The following is a 22,555-nucleotide window of genomic DNA, read 5'->3' on the forward strand; positions in this document are numbered from 1 at the left end:
CCATTTACCTACTGCTATTGCTCAGGGTACCCGGTGCTTTTCAGCTGGAGCAGAATTGTTTTAGCAAACATCTGTGTGAATGCTCCTGCAGATACAGTGTGATAGGGGCTTAAGAGAGCTGCATCATACAAAACAACCACAGTGGGCATTTTAAGGAGAATCTGAAGAAGAGGGGATGTCGTTCTTACACACTGGACAACAGCTCAAAGTGCCATACCAGTTACAGAGCACCCTGCAGATCATCCTGTGCTCCTTTGTGCTCGGCCTGAGGTGCCAGTGCTGCTCTCTGGGCTTGTGCATGGCCAAGGAGATCCCCGTGGAGGCCACTCCACAGCCTCATGAATGCACAAGAACTTTAGGACACATATGAGCCTCACACACATGCAAAAAACTCCAAACCCAACTCAAACACCACAGCAAACCAAAAACCCCCACGCAAACAAAAAACCCGTGGAAATTTGTTTACAAGTTATAATTGCTTGTCTCGTGTCACTTCCATTCTGTTTTGCAAACCACTGTCAATGTTCAGACAGAAGGACAAAGGGAGGTTTTAGCAGGACTGACCAAGTTTTGGTATGGAAGGAGCCTGCTCTCCCCCATCAGAGCCCACTGGCACTGCCTTCCTGCCTGGATGGATGGCACAGCCCCGGCCGTGGCAGAGCAGCCTCCTGTGCCCCCGCAGTGGGGCTCAGCTGCAGTTTAAGCCACTCTCACCCTGCACTGCCCAAGGGCTGCTCTGGCAGCATCCTCAGCTCTCTCTTGCCCCCTTTCCCTCCGTGCTGCCCTGGCAGCTGAAAGCCGAGCTGGCCCAGGGCGTGTCTGAGCTCTCAGCCACAGTTGGCTTCTGCTGCTCCCAGCCTGGAGCTGCCACGCTGGGGAACCCACAGCTGAGAGCTTCACTGCAGTGCAGCAAACGGAGGGGCTGACAGGAGGGGAAAGGGCCCTGAGGTCAGGCAAGAGATGAACAACAAGGGGAATGGAAAAGGAGAGAAGAGAGAATTCACAGGGCTTGATAGCTGAATCTTCCCTGCATTGTCCTGGATTCCCAAGAGATCAATGGTGTCTGAGTTTAATATGAAATAAAAGAGGTGAAAAAGAATATTGATTAGTTGTCCATTGGCTATTCTGAACACTGATGGTTTTGGGATCTGAAGGAAAACGGACTATGTCACCACGATAGTAAAAAAAGATACATATGCATATAAAAATATGGGAATCAGAAACACAAGATGGAAAATCAAAGATCAAACAAACTCTGGCATTTCCTTATTTTGAAAGGAAGGGATCTTGCTACAGGTTTCCTAAAATTCTTCTAGGTACTTTTATATGGAAGACAAGCATAGAAAATTCAGAATGGCATTTTCAAAAGCACTATGTCTTCACTGTGTTCGAACAGTTTTCCAAACAGTTGGAGACAACAAAAATATCAAAATTCTGGAAGCTCTCAAGTCCTTTCATCTCAGTCTAATCCTGAAAGAAAATCTAAGTTACGTGTCTTTGGAAAAATAGGTATAATTATATTCTATGAAGACTTTGGTCTTGTGGGTTTTTTTAATCAGGTGTTTAATACTGAAAAGAAAACAAGATCTTTCTTGTGGCCTAGAAAGGTAGCAGAAAAAAGAATTTAACAGACTCTATTCAGAGCTTGATTTTTCTTACTGGTTATTTGTGCTGGAATTGCCTAGCTAGAAACAGCCAGAATTGCTCTAATAGACTGATTTCTTCCAAGGGAGTAAGGAGGACAGGGAAATACAGGTCAATCAGCCTTGCCTCCATCCCCTGACAGGGGATGGGGTAACTAATCCTGGAAACCATTCCAGACAAATGGAGAAGTTGATTGGGAGTAATGGTTAACCTACTCGATGCCCGTGACGGGACAGCCAGACTGATGGATATGGGTGGAGCAATGGATGATGTCTACCCCAGCTTTACCCAAGCCTTTGAGACAGCCTCGGGCATCAAGAGGGGCTGGAAAGCGGACGTTTTATCTTCCTTGCCTTGGTGCTTTGGGGCTGCATTGCAAAGCAAAGGCAGCAGGATGACTGCAGGCGGAGAAAGAGAGGGTTTGCGGAGCCGAGCCCGGCCGGCCCCGGAGCCGCCCCGCCCGCGCTGTGCCCGCAGCCCCGGCTCTGCCGCGCTCGTCCCCGCCAAGTCCGGCCCGCGCCGGGGCCGCGCTGGGCGCGCGCGGGCCCGAGCGCAGCGCCCCACTCAGGCCGCGCGCCGCCGGCGCAGCCGCGGCCGTTGCGCCGCGGGCGTTGCGGCCACAGTCGGCGATCGACGCCATGGCGGAGCTGCCGCTGCCCGCCGGGCTCCGCGCCAGCACCTTCCCCGCCAAGCTCTGGCGCCTGGCCAACAGTCCCCGCGTCCGCTCCGTGCGCTGGGACAGCCGGGCCACGGGGCTGCTCATCGACCGCTCCCTCTTCGAGCGAGAGCTGCTCAGCTCGGGCGACGCCCAGAGGGGCGGTGGCGATGGGCGGGCCCCGCTGCCGCACACCTTCCGGGCCACGCAGTTCCGCAGCTTCGTGCGGCAGCTCTACCGCTACGGCTTCCACAAGGTGCCGGGCTGGCTCGGCTCGGCTGCGCCGGGCGATGCCGGAGCCTGGCTACACTACAGCAACCCCTGCTTTCGCCGCGACCGCCCCAACCTCCTGCTGCGCATCAAGCGCCGCAGCGCGGCCAACAGACAGCGGCCGGCGGCGGGGCGGGAGGGCCGCCGGCGCCCGCCCAGCGGCTCCCAGCAGCTGCCCGGGGCGCGGCCGCTGCCGGACGGGCGGGAGCTGCGCAGCCCCCGGCCCGGCCGCCTGCAGCAGCCCCCCGGGGAGCGGCCGCTGCTCGTCCGGCGCCCGCCCTGCAGCTTCCACCTGCTGCACAGGGACCAGCCGAGGCCGGCCCGGCGGGAGGGGCCGAGCCGCTTCCAGGAGCTCTACGGGGAGCGGCCGCCGCCCGCCGAGCGGGAGGTGCTCGGCATCCCGCCCTGCCATTTCCTCGGGCTCCACGGGGAGCGGCCGCTGCCGCTCGGCCGGGAGGGGCCCCGCAGCCACTTGCAGGAGCTCTACGGGGAGCAGCTGCCTCCGGCCGAGCGCAGCGTACTCGGCATCCATCCCTGCAGCGTCCGGCAGCTCCCCAGGGAGCAGCAGCCCCCAGCCTACGACCCACGAGGTAGGAAAAGACTTGTAGCCTCGCTTTTGCCAAAGGTTAGGAAAAGTGACCCTTTGAAGTAGTTTTCCATAAGGCTCTCTCACTGTCGGCCAGAAGTTGTCAAGCCTACCGGGAAGGGGCACCTAGGAGGCCAAAAGATTCTCTGCCTGGTTTTCCTGGCTGCTTCCCGTGATGTTTGATCCAAGGCAGCACTCGAGCTCTCTGTCCCCCAGCCACATTGTGGAGCCTGACCAACGCGTTTGGATTCTTGCAGCCACCCCGGGCACTTCAGGGCCCAGCACTCCAGCTGGCAGTGCAGCTTGTGCAGCATCGACGGCCTGCAGCTCAGCACAGAGCGCACCTGGGCAGGAGGGATGGTCGCCAGCAGATCTAGGCCTTGCCGTCGAGAAGATGATTCGGGAGATCAGGATGTCCCTGTCTGAAAGATCTCCCTCTGCTCAGGTAATTGCATTGGATGGGGATAAAAGGGGCTGGACTGAGAGCTTTCAAACGTGGTTACATGGCGGAGAAGCAACGGCTTCTTTAATTGAACTTATTTCATCATGATTTAGTTATTCTTTTTGCTGAAGAAAGATTTCTGAGAGAGGGAATGAAGAAGAATTGAAAAAGAGGTTTTTCTTGCTGGGAAAGATGAGAAGATTGTTTGCAGAATTGCCACTGAAGGCCAAGTGTCCCGTGCAGGGAGGGGCATGCCAGAGGTGCCTCTGTTCCAGCAGCAGGTGTGGGCTGTGCCTCTTTTGGGTGGGAAGGCCAAGGCCAGGCAAGGGCAGGACTGCAGCTGTAGCTGCTGCTGTGTGAGCCCTGCCGTGCGTGTATGTGCTCCCAGAGCCGTGGCTGGGGCTGGAGCTGCAGCTCTCTGTCCTTTTGCTGATTATTATACGTGTTGGCCAAAGAATGTCTCTCTTTTTATTCATGTGCTGACCCATTGCCTGCAGTACATTTATGATTATGAGCCAGGGCAGACTCAAGGTGGGGAGAGGGATTTTTTTGGATTTACCAATACCTTTTTCTCAAGTAGCATCACTTTTGTCTTCTGTAAAGTCAGACTTAGCAGTTTTCAGAAGCATTTTATTTCGTAATAAAAGGAAATGTTGCAGGTTCAGAACCATCTTTAGAATCTTTAGGGGTTTTGATGGCTGTGCTGTCGCAGAAGAGATGAATATTCTGGAACTGGTCATAGTGAGAATATCCTTGTGTCCAAAGGTAATTTGCAGGTGTTTCATTGTGGACATTTACTTCCTCGGTGGAATAGAAACACTACCTCGTTTTCTGGCTTTTCCTGTCTTTTTGGTTGGGTTTTTTTCCCGCTGTCCCAATGTCCAGATTTTTGCCCGTGATCACAAATGTGATCCTTGGAATGGCCTGGGTGCATGAATGTTTGCCTGGATCATACCCATGGGGCAGCAGCAGAGGGCTCCAAAAAGCACCACCTCGTGCTGGGTTGTGTGAGCGCTTGGCCGGGGGTGGTGAGACTCCCAGGCAGAAATGTGTGCTTTGTGTGGGGGTTTGCAGCACCCAGCCCTGGGCAGGGCTGGCAGCGAGCTCTGTCCTTGCTGGCAGCAGGGAGAGCCCCTGGCTTTCTGCTGGCTGATTTCTCCCAGCTCTGGCATGAGCCAGGGTCAGAGCTTGAGGGCACGTCCCCTCACTTGGTGTCTTCTGGTTTCCTGTGCGCATGTTTTGTCTCAAAGGTCATTTTGTAAGAGCTTCAGTTTCACCTTGGCCACCTGAATCCTGAGTTTAAAAGGCTGCCCATGTGAACCGTATGGGCAGTGTTCCCTCCTCCGTGCTCCATGTCTTTTGGGAGTGGAGAAGGAGAGTTATCGTATCCCTGATGTGTTTCCAGGAAAATAGTGAGTGATCTTTGGGTTCCTTTCTTTCTGTTTTTCTGCTCAGGACAATGTCAGTGTTGCCCCCGATTCCTCAGGAGGGGAGCCTGTGGACAGAGCTGCAGCAGAGGAAGCTGCATCTGGCACCGAGAGCTGCAGGAACGGTTCCCAGGAGCCCGAGGAGCCTGGTAAGGACAGAGCCCTCACTGGTTTAGAGAGGTGTGAGATGGCTGCTCTGAGCAGGCTTGGTGCTTCCTGGTGCCTTGAGTTCAAATCCTGCACTGGCACAAGCTGCCTTAGCCCTGCCCTCCACACTTCTCCAGAGGTTCTGGCACTGAGTCCTGTGCCGTGGCAAGAGAGCAGGGAATAAAGCCGACCTTGGGGGAGTTGTGTCACCAAGTGTGGTGTCCCAGCTTTGTGCTGAAGTCGGTGGATAAATTTGCTGCTGGCTGACAGGGCAGGCCAGGCTGAGCGACTCTTGAAGGAACAGGGGAAAAAAAGAGCAAAAAGTCAGGCTAGAAGTCCAGATCACTGACTCAGTGTAGTACCAGTCTGCTGGTATTGGTGCTGACCCACCAGAAAAACAAGGAGCAGAACATCAGAGGCCAGCCAAGTGAAACATCACAGTCAGTCCAGTATCAGAATGGAAACTTAAATGAGCCCTGATTAGGGAGACCTAAGAGGAGAGAGGGAGCGCTTTGGATCCATTCCTTAGCCAAGCTGGTGCAGCCTGCAGGCCTCGTAGGGAGCTCTGTCCCTCGCAGCCCTTCCTGCCAGAGCCGACGGTCGAGTTGGAGCAGCTGCTGCTCGCTGCAGGGGGCAGTTGGTAGATGGCCCTGGTAATGGAGCTGGTTCATGACTCAGCTCCCAGCAGCCCTCAGCTTCAGGCATTTCAGTGAGGACTGAGGTCTGTCTGTCAGCACAGAGAAAGAACAAGGCTGGGCTTCTTTGTGGCTCCTGGGGCTCTGTGTGTGTTTCAAGCTCTCGTGGGTGCCCTTTGCACTGCGAGTGCTGAGACTTTATTGAGATCCTTCAGTGTTTTGAAACACGCTTTTGAACACTTGGAATGGTCCCTGTTCTTTTAAGGGCATGCTTCAAATTGCCAAGTGAGAGTCTGCCTTTCAGGCCATCTTTGACAGTCCCTGGTAGAAGGAGAATTGCTGTCCAAGGGAAAGGTGCACAAGGGCCAATATTGACTGAGCGTTCCCTTGGCTTCCCAGATGCCATCTGACCAACATCTCCAGGAGGGCTGCCCTGCGTGGCAGGAGGAGACAGAGGAGAGCCCGTGACCATCGGGCAGGTAGAATTCCTCTGCTTGTAAATATGTTTATAGATTCCTATGATTTTACTTATCAAAGGGTATAGTTCTGTTTACAGATTAGAGTGTTCTGTTTATATGTGCATATATTGATAGATCTGTAGAGTTAAATGGGGATATGTATTCAGTTAGACAAGTGATATATTTTATTATAAATTTACCTTTATAGATTTTCAGAGTTTAAATTTTTTTGTGTAGAGTCCAAAAAAAAAATATAGATGAAGTTTCATTTATAAATGAGTATAGTTATAGAGTAAGAAGGATATGAATGTTTAGATGAATAGGTTGCGGTTTGCCTAGGCCTAGGCTGCATTTTTACCTCTTTCCCCCTTCACCTGCCTTTCTCACCTCTTGCTTTTCCCCCTGTGCCCCCTGTGTCCCCTCTCCCTGTGCTGGGTCCGAGGTGGCGGCCGGGCCGGCCAGAGCAGCACTTCCAGCCCCGGCTGTCCCTGGAGCGGTGGGAGCTGCCGCTGGCCCCAGGCACTGTCCCCTGAGGAGCTGCTGAAGGACGGTGAGACAGAGGGGGCTGAGGGGGCTGAGGGGGCGGTGGCGCTGAAGGGACGGGGAGCCTGAGCTGCTGCTGGGGCTGGGGGCTGTGGGGCAGCCGAGGCTGATGGTGGCACTGAGGTGACAGGGAAGTGGCACAGGCTGAGGGGCTGGCAGGTCTAAGGGGGACGGGATGGGTCAGAAGGGACTGAGGGGGGTGAGAGGACTGTGAGGGGCTGAAGAAACGGAAGGGGGCTGGGGCTTCAGTGAGAGCATGGCGGGGCTGAGGGGGATGGAGGGGGCCAGCAGGGAGCACAGAGGGCTCCAGGACTGCAGCTCTGCCAGGCCTTGGAACCAATTCCAGAGCCTCCACTTTTTCCCCAGCTGCATGGAAGACCTTGAGGACAGCCAGAGCCTGATGGGAGCCAGCAGAGAGAAGCTGAAGGCCAGCAGCAGGAGCAGGGAATGGGGACCTGCTGCTGCCACCCTGGAGAGAGCTTGGGTGAGGCCACAGGCCCGGGCAGGCAGGGTGGGGCTGAGGGTGGCGTGGGCTGTGGCCGTGGGCACTGCCCGGCGGGGCAGGAGCGGGCCCTGCCCGTGCTGGGGCCGCTCAGCGCAGCTGCCCCGGCCGGCACAGGGGCTGTCCTTGGCCAAGGCAGCTGTGCCGGCAGGGCTCGGCATCTGTGCTGCCTGTGCCTGGCTGCCGGGGCTGCGGGACGGTCCCGCCGCGGCTGCGCTCACCACAGCCTGGCCCGCTCGCCTGCTTTTTCTTTCCAACCCTTCTGGGGAGGCTCTGAGATTTCCTCTTCCGTGATGGAAGTGCAGCTGCTGCCAAGGGAAACGTTCCCGTACTCACTCAGTGTTCCCTTTGCTTGCCAGATGTCCCATCTGCTGTCCCTGTCCAGGAGAGCTGCTCTGCACGGGAGGAGAAGACCGAGGGAGAGGCTTTGAAGATGAGGCAGCTGGGATCCTTCTTCTTTTTGTGCTGTTTAATTATATATGGACTAGCATGGAGTTACTGATAATTACATGCATATTTTCATATGTAGCTTGCTATTTGTATTGGTATATTTCTGTATGTATCTTGTTATTTTTATGAATGTACTCTCTATCTATGTACGTATAGATATATACATACAGGTTTGCAGTTACGTATTTATGTAAATACGTATCTACTTTTTTATGTATGTTGTAATATCTGTGTTTAGTTATTTTTCCATATGTGTACAGCTTTGTAGGTGTTTATATTTATCAATGTAGTTTTCAGTATATATCTTTTAAAACTAGTGTATTGGTATTTGTATTGGTACAGATGCCTATTTTTATATTTTTAATTGTATATTGATGTATTTGTATTTAAATATATTTACATATGTTTCCAGATGCATAGCTGTATATTTGTATGGATACAGTTGGATTGGTATTTAGACTGGTACAGTAATATTTGTATATTTAAAAATAGTTGTGGTTGAAGTATTTATATATATATTTTATATAATCTATAATATTTAATCTATATTTACATCGTTAGATTGTTATAGATTTATTTTTATATATGTTCATGTATGTATGTATTAAATTCTGTTTATAGATGTATAGTTGCATAACTATTGAATTCTTGTTGGGGTATTTAGAGAGGGAATGCATATTTTTGTATTTCTATATGGGGTCTGCATTTGTAGTAATATGTAATAAATTAAGTTGTTAAACGCCTAATTGATCTTTGTGTATAGTGAGTTGCGTATAGTGGAGGCTAGCAATAAATCAAGTTTGGTTAAGTGAACTTGGTTTTTGTATATTTTTACATAGACAGGTTGTAATAATCTAATAAATTGCTGGTTTTACCCTAAATTGAGATCTGTTTAGTTCTGTATTGTCAGCATGGGTGTAGCAGTTTGTAATAAATGACATTTTTCAACTGAAATTGATTCTGGTGGATTTGTGGATCAGCAGTGCGGCTGTGGCAATCTGCAAGAAATGCCATTTGTCAGCTGCGATGGCTGTTGTGTGATTTGTGCTACCCAAAGCCATGAGCAGATGGAAATGCTGGAGGATTTTGGCCATGGAAATCTCCGGCCATGGCCAGCACATGCCCCACCTGCACTCAGGCTGGGCAAGGGAAGGGCAGATTTGGGCTGGCAGCAGAGCCACGCCTTGGCTCAGAACTCGCTGCAGAGGCCTGCTGAGAAAACTCCGGGACTCCACTGAGTGGTCAACTCCTGCTCTGCAGATATGCAGGGAATTCAGTCCATGTTTGGTTCTTTTCATACAGATACTCACAGAGATATGTAGGCAGCACTTAGAAACCTGTAACATACTCAATTGTGGCAGCTGAAATGGACATTTCTCTGTTTAGATAGAGGGTCAGCAAGGCTGTGATTCTGTAGCCACCTTGAAACAGGCAGTGGTCACTGTATCTAAGCAGTTCAGTTCTAGCAATCTGTAATGTATTCTCTTTTAAACAGACATTGGCTTTGGGGCATTTCTCATTTCCATGATGAGTGACCACGTGTCCTGGTTTGGGACAAATTTGGGAGAAAACCTCCAAAAGAGGGCCCCTCCAGAAAGCAAGGCCACACGGGTCCTCCCCCCTACTAGTTTGGGAAGGATTCCTCGGAGAGAAGTGGAAGGAACCTGTTTGTTTAACATACCAAGCACGCCCCAGCACACAAAATGAACAATAGCGGATGACACCACTCTTTCACCGCTCTGAAAAAGATGACAAATTCAGAAAGTCTCTCTTGCGGCTGCTTGCTCTGTTATCAGTCCCTCCAGTGCTGGGGTAGCTGCTGCAGCCACCGGGGGCAAACTCTCGGTGTTTCCCAGGTCCCAGTCCAGAGCAGGTTTGAGTAGGTCCAAAAAGGGGAAGGGAGAAACAGTCCAGGAAAAATTTGGACTGCTTAGCTAAACTAATGAACGAGCAGAAGCAAAAAGCAAGAGCAAAGCAGAAGCAAAGCAGAAGCAAGAGCAAGAGCAAAGCGAAAAGCCAAGCAAAAAGCAAAAACAGCACTATGTACTGCCCCGTCTGTGTGTCCCGCCAGCCGTAGGGGAGCGGCTGATAGCAAAACCAAAGCTAAACATTCACTCTTCAGAGCCAGTCTTGAAGGCACAGAACATGATATCCAGCATAAACAGAACACACGAATGGGGATACAAGCATCATAACGTCACCCTTGCACACGGGGACACGCAGGGCCCTGCTGCCGTTCTCTTCTGTGCTGTGTTCTGTGTACGGGCAGAGAGGAACAAGGGCAGCTCAGGCTGCAAAGGTCCCTGTCCTGCTGGTTCAGTTGCACAGCACCATGGAGTTGAGGGTCGTGCTGAGCACGCTGAAGGGAACAAGGACCCTGGCTTTTAGAGGAGCCAGCTTGAGTATGCCCAATCTACATTATCTTTAGCCATTACCAAAGCCAGTAGTTATTTAGAAAAGTGTGCCTTCTTTCACCTATATTACAAATAGATTGTTATATACATAGTATTATAATATTGGCTTTTTGCAAATATTGAAATAGATTCTATGTGTGTGATGTTAAAGTAACTTTTTTAGAAAGATAAAGTTTTCTTTCTGTTGTTAAGCTTAGACATAGTAGTGAAATAGCTGATATGAGTATGCTTGTGTTAAAATGCCTGCTCAAATGGGATAATGTCCAATGAACATAGGAAGAAAACACCTGCTACAGAAGTGCCAACTATCAGCACTCACTGTCTGAAGACGGTGTAGACCAAGGCCCTAAAACTGGAGATGATAAGAATGGACTAAAACCACAACCAAGGAATAAGCATGCTCTAAAAAGACAGACCCAAGGAGGAGCCATGCTAAACAATTCTCGGAACATGTAAACTAGTTTGGGGGAAAAGTTGTCTATGCATAAGGGTCTATGAATATGCAACAATCTGACGTAATGGAAAGGTATTTAAGGGGTATCCCTGAAGATTACACAGTGTTCTTGGCTGAGTGCCCAAATGCACCCAGCTGTAATAACCCTTGTTCTGTGGTCCTTGTCTTATTTTGGCCTTTATTAAATTTAAAATTTTCACAGGAGAGTGAACGTGTTTTGCACATAGATCGATATTTCTGGCCTGCATGTTCTTGCTTGAGGCAGCAATATTGTGCTTTGTGAACTAACAAGATTTTTTCACTTAGCTGCTTGGAAGTTGTGGGAAATGCAAGCATAGAGAGCTCCCAAGGCCTTGAACATACTTGAGACTGATTTTGCAATAAAGGATCTTTTAAAACACCTCTTCAATCGACCCCATCTTTCTATATCCCATCTTTCTTTATCAAAAGTGTTGATTTATTACTGTTTTTCAGATCAGAAAAGGAAAGATCTAATACAGACAAGAAACAAATCTGCATGTATTTACCATGCATGTATCTGGTTGTGTCTCTGTTGTCTCCTAGCAGCATCATCCATTATAAGAAGCACCAGATACATTTTCTGATAGAATTCAATAGTGTTTAGCACATCAAGGACGTTCATGGGGAATTTGCCTTCCTCTCTGTTTTAACCTTGGTGTTTGGGGGTTGCTTAGGTGCAGTTCTGTGTCTTGTGGCAAGAAGCGTCGCTTTGAACGTGTGGGTAGTGCAGAAGCTGAGCTGGTGGAAGAGAAACATTTACATCTTGGGTGAGCGTCCTGTGTGACAAATGCAGAGACTCAAGGGCACAGGCTTGGAGCAGCTCCAAGTGTGCTTGGCCAGTCATCCTGGGCAATTGAGACTACATTTTATGAAGCTTTTTGCTCTTTTCATGGTTATCACCAAAGTGTGCAGGGGGCATGTCTTGGTGGAGGTAAAGATGGGTAAACTTCTCCTGAATGACTTCACTGCAAAAATTTTAGTGAAGAATTTAGAAAGAAATCTCTGTTAGGCAGGCACATGAGCTTATTGGAAAACAACCCAACCCAGTCCTATTTGTATGGAAATGTTGTCAATAGACAACACTAATGAGAGTACGTCAAATAATAATTACAGATCTTGCAGGTCTCTGGGCAGGTCAGGACTGCAGGGAAAAGTGGCCTGAGCAGTTGCTGCCATACTGGCAGCAGGGGTAAAAAAGCCCTTTTGTTGCTCTCAGACCTAAGACAGACTAACTGCAAAAAAATCAGAGATGCCAGCCCAAGGCTATCTGAGAATCCTCGCTGTGGTGCCAGGTTTCCAGAAGACAGAGGACATGCCCCGGCTACCAGAGCTGCAGAAGCTGCCATGTGCTGGGAAAGGCTCCCAGCTGCCCTCCAGCCCCTGCCAGTGCCGGGGCAGCGACTGCCCCACTGCACAAGGACACCAAATGGGCCTGTCCAAACCAGGGAGCTAAGTCACCCCAGCTGTTACTCAGGTGATTTTAATTATCATCACTTTTAACTATCATCACTACTTAGACCCGACTGGCTCTCAGGTTGAGAATGACCCTTTTAAATGGGTGTAGGTGGGTGTTACTGGATCTGATGAAAGGAGAGCAGGGTAGCTGTGGCTGGCGCTCCGGGACGGAGGCTCTGCGGAGTCTGCCGGAGTTGGCTCGTCCAAGCTGGTAAGGGAAAACTTTGCTAAGCATCGGCTTTTGTAGCTGTGGTGGGGTTTGCTTCGCTCCTCGAGAAGGCAGAGAAGTTGTGGAAGAGTGCAGAGCCAGCATCACCTGAGGGCAAATGCGCTTTGGTGCCAGGCTCAGGCTCAGGCTGTGCCCCTGCGGCCCGTCCCATGCTGGCGTGGCTGGAAGAGCTGCAGTGTGGGGTGGGCTCAGGAGAACAGAGCTGTGACTGCTGCCACCCTTGGCTGTGTATGGAATGCAGAAGGTAGGACCATCAGTCATCTGTTATGTTTGACTTGATTGTTATTTGAGATTGTAGTAAATACTGAGCATGAGCTGGGATGCAGATTGTAATTGCTCATCTTTCCAATGATAAATGTATAGATACTACTAACATGTGCCCTGTTTGTTGTTCCTAACTCACTAATTTACTGCAGTAGTCTAATAGTGCATCTTTCTTGTCATAATGTCTAAATGATGTGGGAGAATATTTAAATTTAACTTGGGGTGCTTTTGCTTTTGTTTTTTCTAATAATAAAACTACTCTCTTCAGCCTGGTGAAGATGAAATCTTCTTCTGTCCTTGTATACAACTATGGGTTTGTTTACATGGCTTCTCCTTCCCTTTTCTGCCTAGGCTTTCTCACCTGCAGTTTTCAGCAGAAAAGTAACAAACCTTTGAAAGGCTAAACCTCAACACAACTGTGACCCTCAGTCAATATTTCCTATTTCCCAATTCTTAAAATCTCTTTGTCCTGGGCACTCAGTATGGCCTTTTTCCTCGAAGCTCTTTGGCTGTCTTGAATGCTTATAGCATAAAAGGTAAGCCCTGATCTGTTTTCAACTCTCTGCCAAGATGCAGGCTGCTGGAAGGGAGGTAGGACTGCTACTGGAGACCTGGCAGCCTTTCTAGGAAGCAAAATTATTGAAATAATGGTAATGTGGAGAAGCATGCAAGTCTGGGTGGTGAACTCATTTATGCAAGTACTTGCAGTTTCCTGTCAGGACTTTACAATTAAAGGCTATGCTCTCTTCTTATTTCTGTCCTTAATCCTCAATCCTTACCACACTACTTCAACTTCTTTTACATTGTAATCTTCTGTGTTTTCTTCCTCTCTTCTCCTTTCTGTGACTTTCTGTGCAGGACGGATAACCTGTCATACACTGCCAGCTTGCTTAGGGACCCGAGCAGTGATAATGATCGAGTAGAAATTGTGGGTGCCCGGTAGGCAGACATGTCGTGCTTCTGTGTGCCCTCTGCAGGCAAAGCTGCTTCCCAAACCTTCAAACTTGGGGAAAAGGCTTGTTGTGGTTTATGCATGTCACCGCCTTGTTGTGATTTATGCATGTCACCGCTTTGTTGTGGTTTATGCATTGATGAAGAAAGGCTTCCATCTCAGCCCACTTAAGCCATTGCAGAGCTGGAATTGTTGCTTTGGCAGCAGATGTGCTGGCAGGGTTCTTACAGCTCCATAAGATGTGCCTCTTCTAGAACAGATTTCTGCATCTTTGTGCAATAAAAACTATGCTTTAAATTGCTCTAGTGCAAGTCATGCACCCATGTAGGTGTGTTTTCAGACATAGGTATTTATATATATGCCTCGTGAATGGCCTCCTGGGGAGCAGGGACACGAGAGGAAGGAAACTGGACTGAGAAAACATGCTCCTGCTTCAAAAAAAACAAACCCTGTCTTCCTTTCGCAGAGAAGGATATTAACTTTTCCTGATTGGCCTAAAGGGAATAAACAAGTCTGTCCATGTCCTGATCTTTTACTAATCTCAGATTATTTAGAAAAGTTGTAACTTTTTGTTGGTTTTCTTTTTCTTTTCCTGGGGTGAGGGTGTTTGGGTCTGCACTTCAGACCTGTTCTCCCAGCAGTCAGGGACCTACAGCTGGTGGGTGGGGCAAGTGCTCAGGTAATTACCAAAAAGGTCTTGGTAATTGCTAACAGCAGCTGAGGTGAGAAGTTGGCTTGTGCCTGCCTCAGGGCTTGACGACTGTGGTGAGAGAAGGGATAGGGAATGGAGTGGAAAATATTAGTTACAAAAGCAGGTATAGGTGGATTTCTGAGGTGTAGGTGGGTTTTAAGTGGTTTAGGTACTGCATTTCACGGACTTTATCACAATTTATGAAGAATTGAACACTTAACTATGAGATAGGACTATTTAGCTGCTATTCTAAATGCTGCGTTTACTAACATGTAATGTTAGTTTCTTTGTATTTTGCTCAGAAGCTGTCTCAAAAACAGGAAAGTCCAATAATAGTCTTCATAAACACAAGTTAATACCTTACTTTTTGTTAAAAACAGAAGCTGAAAGGGCCAATGGATCTTGCATTCAGTAATGCACACATTTTAAAAGAAGCGGATCTCTCCTGTTCCCGTGGCTGGCTTGTCTCTTCATGCCAGAAAACTTTTCTGGGAGCATTTCCTTGCTGCTCCTCTATCTCTATCCCCTTGGAATCTGATGCTAATACTTTATTTTTCTTAAATTAGAAAATTTTAAATTTCTGTAGGCCCTTTCATTTTGTAGTTTGCACCTGTCACTTGGGGGAAAAAATTCTGATAAGGTTTTTTCTTGTAGGCCTCTCAAATTGCACCCATTGCATTTAGCTGCAAAATTCTAAGTCACGCTAACATGATGCCTGAAAGGGACACTGGTAGAGAGTAAAAAAAAAAAAAATAGCTGCTATCAACTATTCTTAGTTCCTGACAGTCCAGTATTTCCCTTACCCAAGGACTCTTCATGTTTCTTTCTCTTTTTCTTGCAGCTCTCAGTTCTGTGCTGACTGAGAAACAGAAATACAAAGTGAGGGTATCCAGAGAAGATAGAAATGATGAGAATTAGGGGGCAATTTGACCATACGCTGATCTGTATGATTGCCCTCCTCTGTGGAAGTTTGTAGTGGAGTGATTGCAATCATTTCTGCTGCTCAGTGTTTTTAGTGTTAACATAGCTACCCAGGGAGCCTGACAGGTTTTACGACTCTCTTTGGAACTGAAAGAAAAAGAGAAGAAAACGTGTCTGTGATGTTTTCCTATAGCAGTTCCACATGCTATTGGAGGCAGGTAACAACTAGATTTCACACCTAGTAGCTACTTGTAGTTGTGAGAGCCTGTAGAAAGGTGATTTCTACTGCTGCTGTGGTAATTCTTCCTATACAATTAAAAAAACCCCAACAATTTCCTAATTGCTTCCAGCTGTTAGTTGTTTACATAAGTGTTTGTATTTGTACCCCTGTTCTTGGATGTTTTAATTCTGCAGTCAAGATACCCAAAAGGTACAAGAGCTGTATACAAGCAAGGGTGTGTTTGGACGGTGGTCTGGGACAGAAGGTATTCTCCTCCATAGTTAAAACTGGCCAAATTTCAGCTTTTTAATTGACAGGCATTTTTACCTGGAAAAATACAGTTTAGAGGTTGGAAATCCCCATAGGACATAATGTAAACGTGTAGCATATTTTACAAGCTCACTTTGCGAACTGGTTGCAATTTAGTGTTGCCTCCTGAGGTGTGTCAAGTTGTGGGTGTCTTAAAAAAGAAGAGAAATAGGAATTTATGAGACAGGAAACAGAACTCCAGAACTTTTCACTACACCAGGTCCTGTACTGAAGTGGCTGCTGTGAAAAATGCAGCCAGGACCATGAAACCTAGCAGTCCCAGGTTTCACAAACCTAGCTGTACAGCAACAGCTTAACTTCAGTGTGTTTGAGCCAGCGCTGTTGGCAGCACTATCTCTGCGTCCTGGGACATTTCCTGGTTCCTGTGCCTTGACACTGCTTTCACCTGGGGCTGGGGAAGGAGTTTGGGTCTCTGAACTGGCTGGTGGTGAAAAGCAGGTTCATTTTTGTGAGATGAGGTCATGGCGTGCACATGTCTCTGTGGCTTAGTGCCCTTTGTGAGCTTCTTACTTGAACTAGAATTTGTGGAGTATTTAAACCTTGCTGATCTTCTGGGGGTTTTTTTTTGGGTATTATTAAGAGAAATGAGTTGTTGAAGTCCCTGAAATGTTCCCTTTTCATCCTTATGCAAGATAGTGAGGAATAGACTCTTTTCATCCCTTAAGTAACTTTTTGCTTTATTATTGCACAGCAGTGAGATAGGATTAATGTAGGTTGCAAGTGGGAACAGAATATTAAATAAGACAACAATAAGCACAGGAGCAAAAGATAAAAAATGTCTCAGGAATTAACCTAGTAGTTTGAGAATTTATGAGTATATACAATGCTTGCAAGGATGCTTAGATCTATTTCTCCTTTCTGATACAGAATGTGTTTTCAATTATTTTGCATACAGGACTCCCTGGGGATGTAAGAACTTGAAGAATTTCAAGTGTGCAGCTTCAGGAATGAGGTAATAAACTTTTGACTAAATTTGTCAACCTGAAAAAACTATTAAGTACCCCACAGCAATTACAAGTTCTAGCTACTAGCAGTGCAATAAAAACACAATTGCCCTTTTCCCCCTTAGCATTTTCTCCCTGGCCCTATAAAATTTTTGTTTTGCACCTTGTTTCTTAGTTTGCTTTCCAAACCATTCCATGTCCTCAACAGATCTTGAGAACAGTCTCATGAGTAGATCTGAATAATCAGTTTTGAATATAGGAAATCAAATGAGGAATCACACTTCATAAGCTTGGGCTTCTGGACTGAAAACTTTAGATAATTCAAGTAGACATTGCTGAATGCTCAACCTGGTCTGGCAGGCTCCTGTCTCTGAAAGGTGGCAACTGAAACCTCTGTGTTTGCCCAGAAAGGCAAGTTAGGGGATAGCTAGTGAGAGGAATAGCAGATTTGTCTTTACAAACAAGCTGTGGGTCTGCTGGTAGATAAAACTAGCATTGGGAGATAAAAGAAACAATGGGAGGGATTCCACTGAATGATGAATGGAAAAAGAGATTTGCTTTTACAAATCAACTTTAGGTTTGCTGATAAACGAAATTAGACATTGAAAGATGAAAGAAACAATGGGGAAGAAAAACCCCTAAATACCATAAGAATTAAAAAATAAAAGGGAGGGTTATACATTAGAGGGAAATCTTTGGTGTCAGGTGTGTCAGGGAGTCTGTACCTCTCAAGTACCTCAGCCAATGGGGAAAGAGAGAAGGGAAATGGGGCCAGGAATTGAGGACAAAAAGGAGGCTGTGTCTTCCAGAAATTTGAGAGATCCCAGGGGAATGCCCCATGGCCTCTCCTTTTTGGCTTTCAAATAAAGCCAAAAAGGACTTGTCTGTCTCCTTTTTGGTCAGAAACCGCTGGTGTTTGAGGATTAATTTTCCTACCATGCTGCTGCAGACTTTGGAGACAATTGTGCATAAGAACGGGCACTAGGACCAGACCTGGGGCTGGCATGCTCTGCATTTCCAGGATGGCTCATGGACAGGGTAAGGTGGTACCGGTGCACTCCGGATCAAGCTGTGATTCTATGGATACTTCAGCAAGAGAAGGTTTTTTCAGGGTGATTCAACCTTCACCCTTGCCATGCTTGCTGTGACATTTGCATCTCTCTTTGGTAAAACTTCAGAAATCTTAATCCTCTTTGGCCCTGTGAAATGTTACAAACATCAGCAAAAGTCATCATAGTTTGCATGAAAAAATACAAAATTTTTGACATTTGGGAACTAGAAGGAACTAATTTCTATTGGTGATGATACCAAAGAGGGAAGGTTGGTGCCTTGGAGCCTATGTCTGCTACTCTTGACTGAAAAATACCTTTTGAGGTGGCACCCTATGGCCCTGGATGGCCAGAACCGAGGTCCAGGAGGCTAGACAGGGGTTTACTATTGACTCTTTGACCTTTTAAACCAAATAAGAGTTAAAAATTCTTAGAACTATGTATTTATAAAACAAAAGAATAAGGGCGAGTGTGTGTGTGTGTGTGTGTGTGTGTGTGTGTGTGAGACACCTTGAACATACCCCATTATAATAACACACTTTCCAAACATCCATTCTTTTTTATGACCATTATCCATTAGGAAATGCCATGTAAAACTTATTTCTTTGTTCAGAAGTACCTCACCTACTGACAACAATTAGAATTGCTTACGGGGCCTCAGTTGTAAATGCAAAACATTCAAAACTCAAACTAATTGGTTACATTAGAAAACACACTTTGCTTTCCTCAAGAGGTTGATTGAGAGCTGTTTCCTGAGCTATTCATGAAAACATCCTGGGGCTGTTTGCATCACGGGGATTTTCTTAGCAGCAAAAGAGGGAAAGTGCCCCATGTGTGGGAAAGTAATTCCCTCACAAAAGATGTGCTTGGGAGCTACTTAGGCCAAAAGAATTTAGTTTTAGTTCCATGGGCTGAAGAACTGCCCATCGTCTGCTTTATCAGAAGAAGAGTGTTGAGTCTTTGGCCCCTTCCAGAGCCTTAAATGACTAAAGCTGAAGGGATTTCCCCCAAAAAGCAAGGAGTGTTTTGAGGAGCGTGGCCATACCTGTCTGCAGAACTGACCATGGGCTAAGGGAAGGTCCTGCTGCCCAGAGCCAGCCCGAGGTGTCCCTAAGGATTTGTCACATCCTCTGCCTCCTCTGGCAGTGCTGCCACAGAGCACAGCAGGAGGGATTCCAGGGATTTGTCAGCACGGGGAGGCAGAGCATGAGCCCCTACTGATGTTTCCATCCAGGGCTGGCACTTTCAGGCCCGCAATGACAAATTCTGCAGCTCTGGCTGCACAGTTGTTGTTGGCAGTGCTGTGACAGCCTCTGCCACCAAGCAAGAGCGTCTGCAGGGGCAGGATGATGCAGAGATGCCTCTCAGAGAACGGAGAGAACACCTTCAAACAGCATCTGGCAGAGCTAATGAAGGGGTGGTAAATCCCTTTGAAGGGCATGGGTTATAAAAACCTCTCTCTGTGCAAAAAAGAGACCACAGGAGTGAAGAGGGAATGGGAAAGGGGAAAGGAAAGGTAAAAAAAAGAGGAAACGGGAAGAGAAAGGGAGAGGATAGAGTCCTTGGAATTCTGATTTTATCTAAAGAACATTTTCTCACAACACAGATGTTTGCTACAATAAATAGCACTTTCCCACAGGCTTTGGCTTTCTAGCTCTTGATAGTAACTGAACTGAGTGAGCTTTAAAAGAGGTAGGAAAAAAATTAGTAAAAAGTTTTCCTTGAAGACCATGTATCTGCCAGAGACTGAGGGCTATGGTTTATGGCTTTTGAACATTCACAGGAATGATTGAAGCATTAAAGCAATTAAACTGGGCTCTCAGAGTCCAGCATAGGTTGTACTGGTGAGGAGATTAAACAGAGATTCACATTGCACTGTGTGTTTTACAGTCTTGAAAACAGAGGCTTAGTAACAGTATTTCATGCACACACAATACCATAAAGAATGACAGCTCATGCCTTGTTGTCCTGGTATTTGCTGCAGCAGCCACCTTTCTTCCAAGTAAAGATGTGTTCAAAGGCTTTTTTCCTCGTTTTCTGTTAAAAACTGTTTCATATCAAAAAAGGATTAGACCCATATGTGGTCTTTTCTTCTTCTCAAGGAACAAGCTCAAATCTCCAGGCAAATGTAAAAGGCTTCAAGATTGTAGGAGTATGTAAATTACAGTGTTAATGAACCTGACTAGAATTCAGTTTTAACTTCTGAAGAATTAAAAACCCAACTGAGAATGACACAGCCTCACCTTTCCTCAGTGATATGTGAAAGGTCAGAACAAGAAGAGAGAATCTGACTTACTCTGCTGGTGCCTGCTGAAATCAACATGTACTGAGAAATTATTGTTGTTATTGAAATACCAGTTTAAATTACAGGAGAGTCTCTTGCCTTGGTGAGCTCTTGGCCCTCTGTGGTACACCTCACCTCAATGCAGACTTCAGGTGCTTTGTTGTTTTCCTTTTCTTCCTCCAAAACACCAAGAGATCAAAATTCTTGGTAAATGCCAGTGCCCCCATGAAAATGCTTCCTTCCTGGTGTGTGCTGTGAGATGGGATCAGAAATAGAGCAAAGCAAGCTCCAGCTTAGGAATAAAAGGGAAAAACTTTATTAACTTACAACTATAAAAGAAACACACAGAACTCAGGATGAAAACTTTCTAAAAACATTCCTCCTCCCCCCACAAAATTTCTAATGCATTCACCTCTCAGATCACCCACTCTCAGTCTACCACCACCCTTCAGATAATCAATTCTCAGTTTATCAAGGAGAGAGGAGTCCCTCTTGTACCACAGGCTTCTCCTGGAAACACAGTTGAAACCTCTTGCGTTTCCATGTCACACGTGGCACCACCCGGAGCTCATTTTGCCATCGTGACAGCTTCCTTCCATGCCCAGCGCTCTCACCACTGCGCATGGACCAGAGCTGCTTCTAGGGTTTTCTTTTTTGAAGGGTGCCTTGCCCAGTTCTAAAAAGAGCACAGTCTCTCACTTTTGGGACACCTGTCCCCCCCAAATTTCACCCCCTGGGGCCGAGGGGTCTCGAGAACAGAGATCATCTTCTTCTTCTTCTTCCCTGAAGATGGAGGGCACCACCACCCTCCTCACCCACCGTCTCTGTTCACACACTCCTTCACATCCCATCACCGCACTCTCTTGGCTCTAAGCTGTTGCCTCCCCCCTAAATGCAGTCTCTGTGTCACAGGAAAAATGGTTCTGTCCATGGCAATACACAAAAAGTCCAGCCAAAGGCCACTCCATCACCTCCTCTCATCTAAGATTCTTTTCAGCTTCTCTTGTGGTCGATTTCCTCTTCCTCCACCCTTCCATCTTGCAGGGGCCTTCACCTCCCTTCTCTGTCCCAGGCCCGGCCTACTTCAACTCAGGCCTCATGGCTTCCCCTCCCCCACCCAGCTCGGAGCTGGGCAGGGGAGCTCTGATCTCTCCTTCCCTGACGGAACCCAAGAGAGAGCTTCTCTCTGGGAGTTCTCAGCTTTTAAGCCCCCTGTGTTCTCAGAGGCGTATCCATGTCCTCAGTGGCTCTACCGGGTACCAATATTCAAATATGAGTACCTATTAGTTTGACCACAACGTCCCAAAAAACTCACTTCCTCTCAAACCACAACATTCCTGCTTGGAAAGGGCTGGTGTGAGCAGCAGGAATTGTTGCCAGCTGGAACTTTTCCAAGAGCTGGACAAAAGAAGCATTTTGTGGAAGGCTACCAGCTGCCCTCGGTCAGCAACACGAGGTGTGAGGTCCCCTTTGAAAGCCATCCCTGAACAAGGACAGCCCGGCCTTCTCCAGAACCCAGAGCACCTTCCAGGCTTTTGGACTGGCCTCGTCCCTCACCCTGCAGAAGCAGGTTGGTCTTGGAACTCTCATATCCACAATTTCTGGCTGGATTGCTGTGTCTTACCACAGACAGCCCTGGAGGCAACAGTGCAGACTCCATCTGCAGTAAAAGGGGACTTTGTTCCAGCTTTTCCCTTGGACCAGCGTGCAGCAAGCCCACCTGGGCCCCATTCAGGTCAGCGTGAGCCGGTAGTCAGCTTCTGCTGGGAATGTAAAGCTTTTCCCTAATTTCCACAGGGAATAATGGAGGAAACCCAGCTGCACCAACCCCCAAATTTCACTCTAAAAATGACAATTTTCATTTCCTCTATTCAAGCCTTGAAGAAAACAAACTTTACTTGAGTGAGCTGGAGGCACAGTGCCCTCCAAGATCATTCTTGAGCAGGACAGTATTCCAGGGGAAGATTGGCAAACCCAGAGTTTACTGGTGCTTAGGAAGCCTTGCAAAACCTTCCCACGGGCGGTGCTCTGGCACCCTCCGGAGCTCCTGGAGCCCTCACTCACCTCAGGCACAGTTTGGACAGCAGGGGAGGGTTCCATCTGTGAGACGTGGGGACAGGAGGAGGGAAGACTTTGCAAACACTGCCACGAGGGCAGGGCTGTTTCCATTTATGGTGCCAAGTGGTAGTACATCATCTTCGATTTAATGGGAGGTGCGGAAGGGCAAAAATTCTCAGTGATGAGGAGAGAGTGTCTCCAGTCACACAGCAAGGGAAGTGAAGGGGAAAGTGCAATCTGTATTTCATGGGAGGTGTTCAGTTTTTAACAAAATATTTTTGCGGAAGACGTGCCGAGGCAGTGGTGATTCAGAGCATTTCATCAGACTCACAGAGTATCCCCACATCTGCTCGGCCACATTTTCTCTCTTTTCTTCCTTGTGAATGATTGCTCCTGACAGGGTTGCTCCTGCTTGGAGTTCTGCTCTCAGTGGAGTCCCGGAGTTTTCTCAGCAGGCCTCTGCAGCGAGTTCTGAGCCAAGGCGTGGCTCTGCTGCCAGCCCAAATCTGC

The 22,555-nt window shown here is 47.7% G+C and overlaps 1 long non-coding RNA gene across 2 annotated transcripts; it reads left to right on the plus strand.

Moving 5' to 3' along the window:
• The first annotated feature begins 5,046 nt into the window (after positions 1-5,046).
• LOC132322236 (uncharacterized) lies at positions 5,047-8,713 on the plus strand. 2 transcript variants are annotated; one of them, XR_009485055.1, is made up of 4 exons: positions 5,047-5,173; positions 6,206-6,814; positions 7,174-7,291; positions 7,669-8,713. It is a non-coding gene; the product is annotated as an uncharacterized LOC132322236 (long non-coding RNA). The 2 variants fall into 2 exon arrangements; XR_009485054.1 differs by lacking the exon at positions 5,047-5,173 and having other exon boundaries at positions 6,156-6,814.
• The last annotated feature ends 13,842 nt before the right edge of the window (positions 8,714-22,555 follow it).

This window comes from Haemorhous mexicanus, chromosome Z, assembly GCF_027477595.1.
Source record: "Haemorhous mexicanus isolate bHaeMex1 chromosome Z, bHaeMex1.pri, whole genome shotgun sequence".
NCBI lineage: Eukaryota > Metazoa > Chordata > Aves > Passeriformes > Fringillidae > Haemorhous > Haemorhous mexicanus.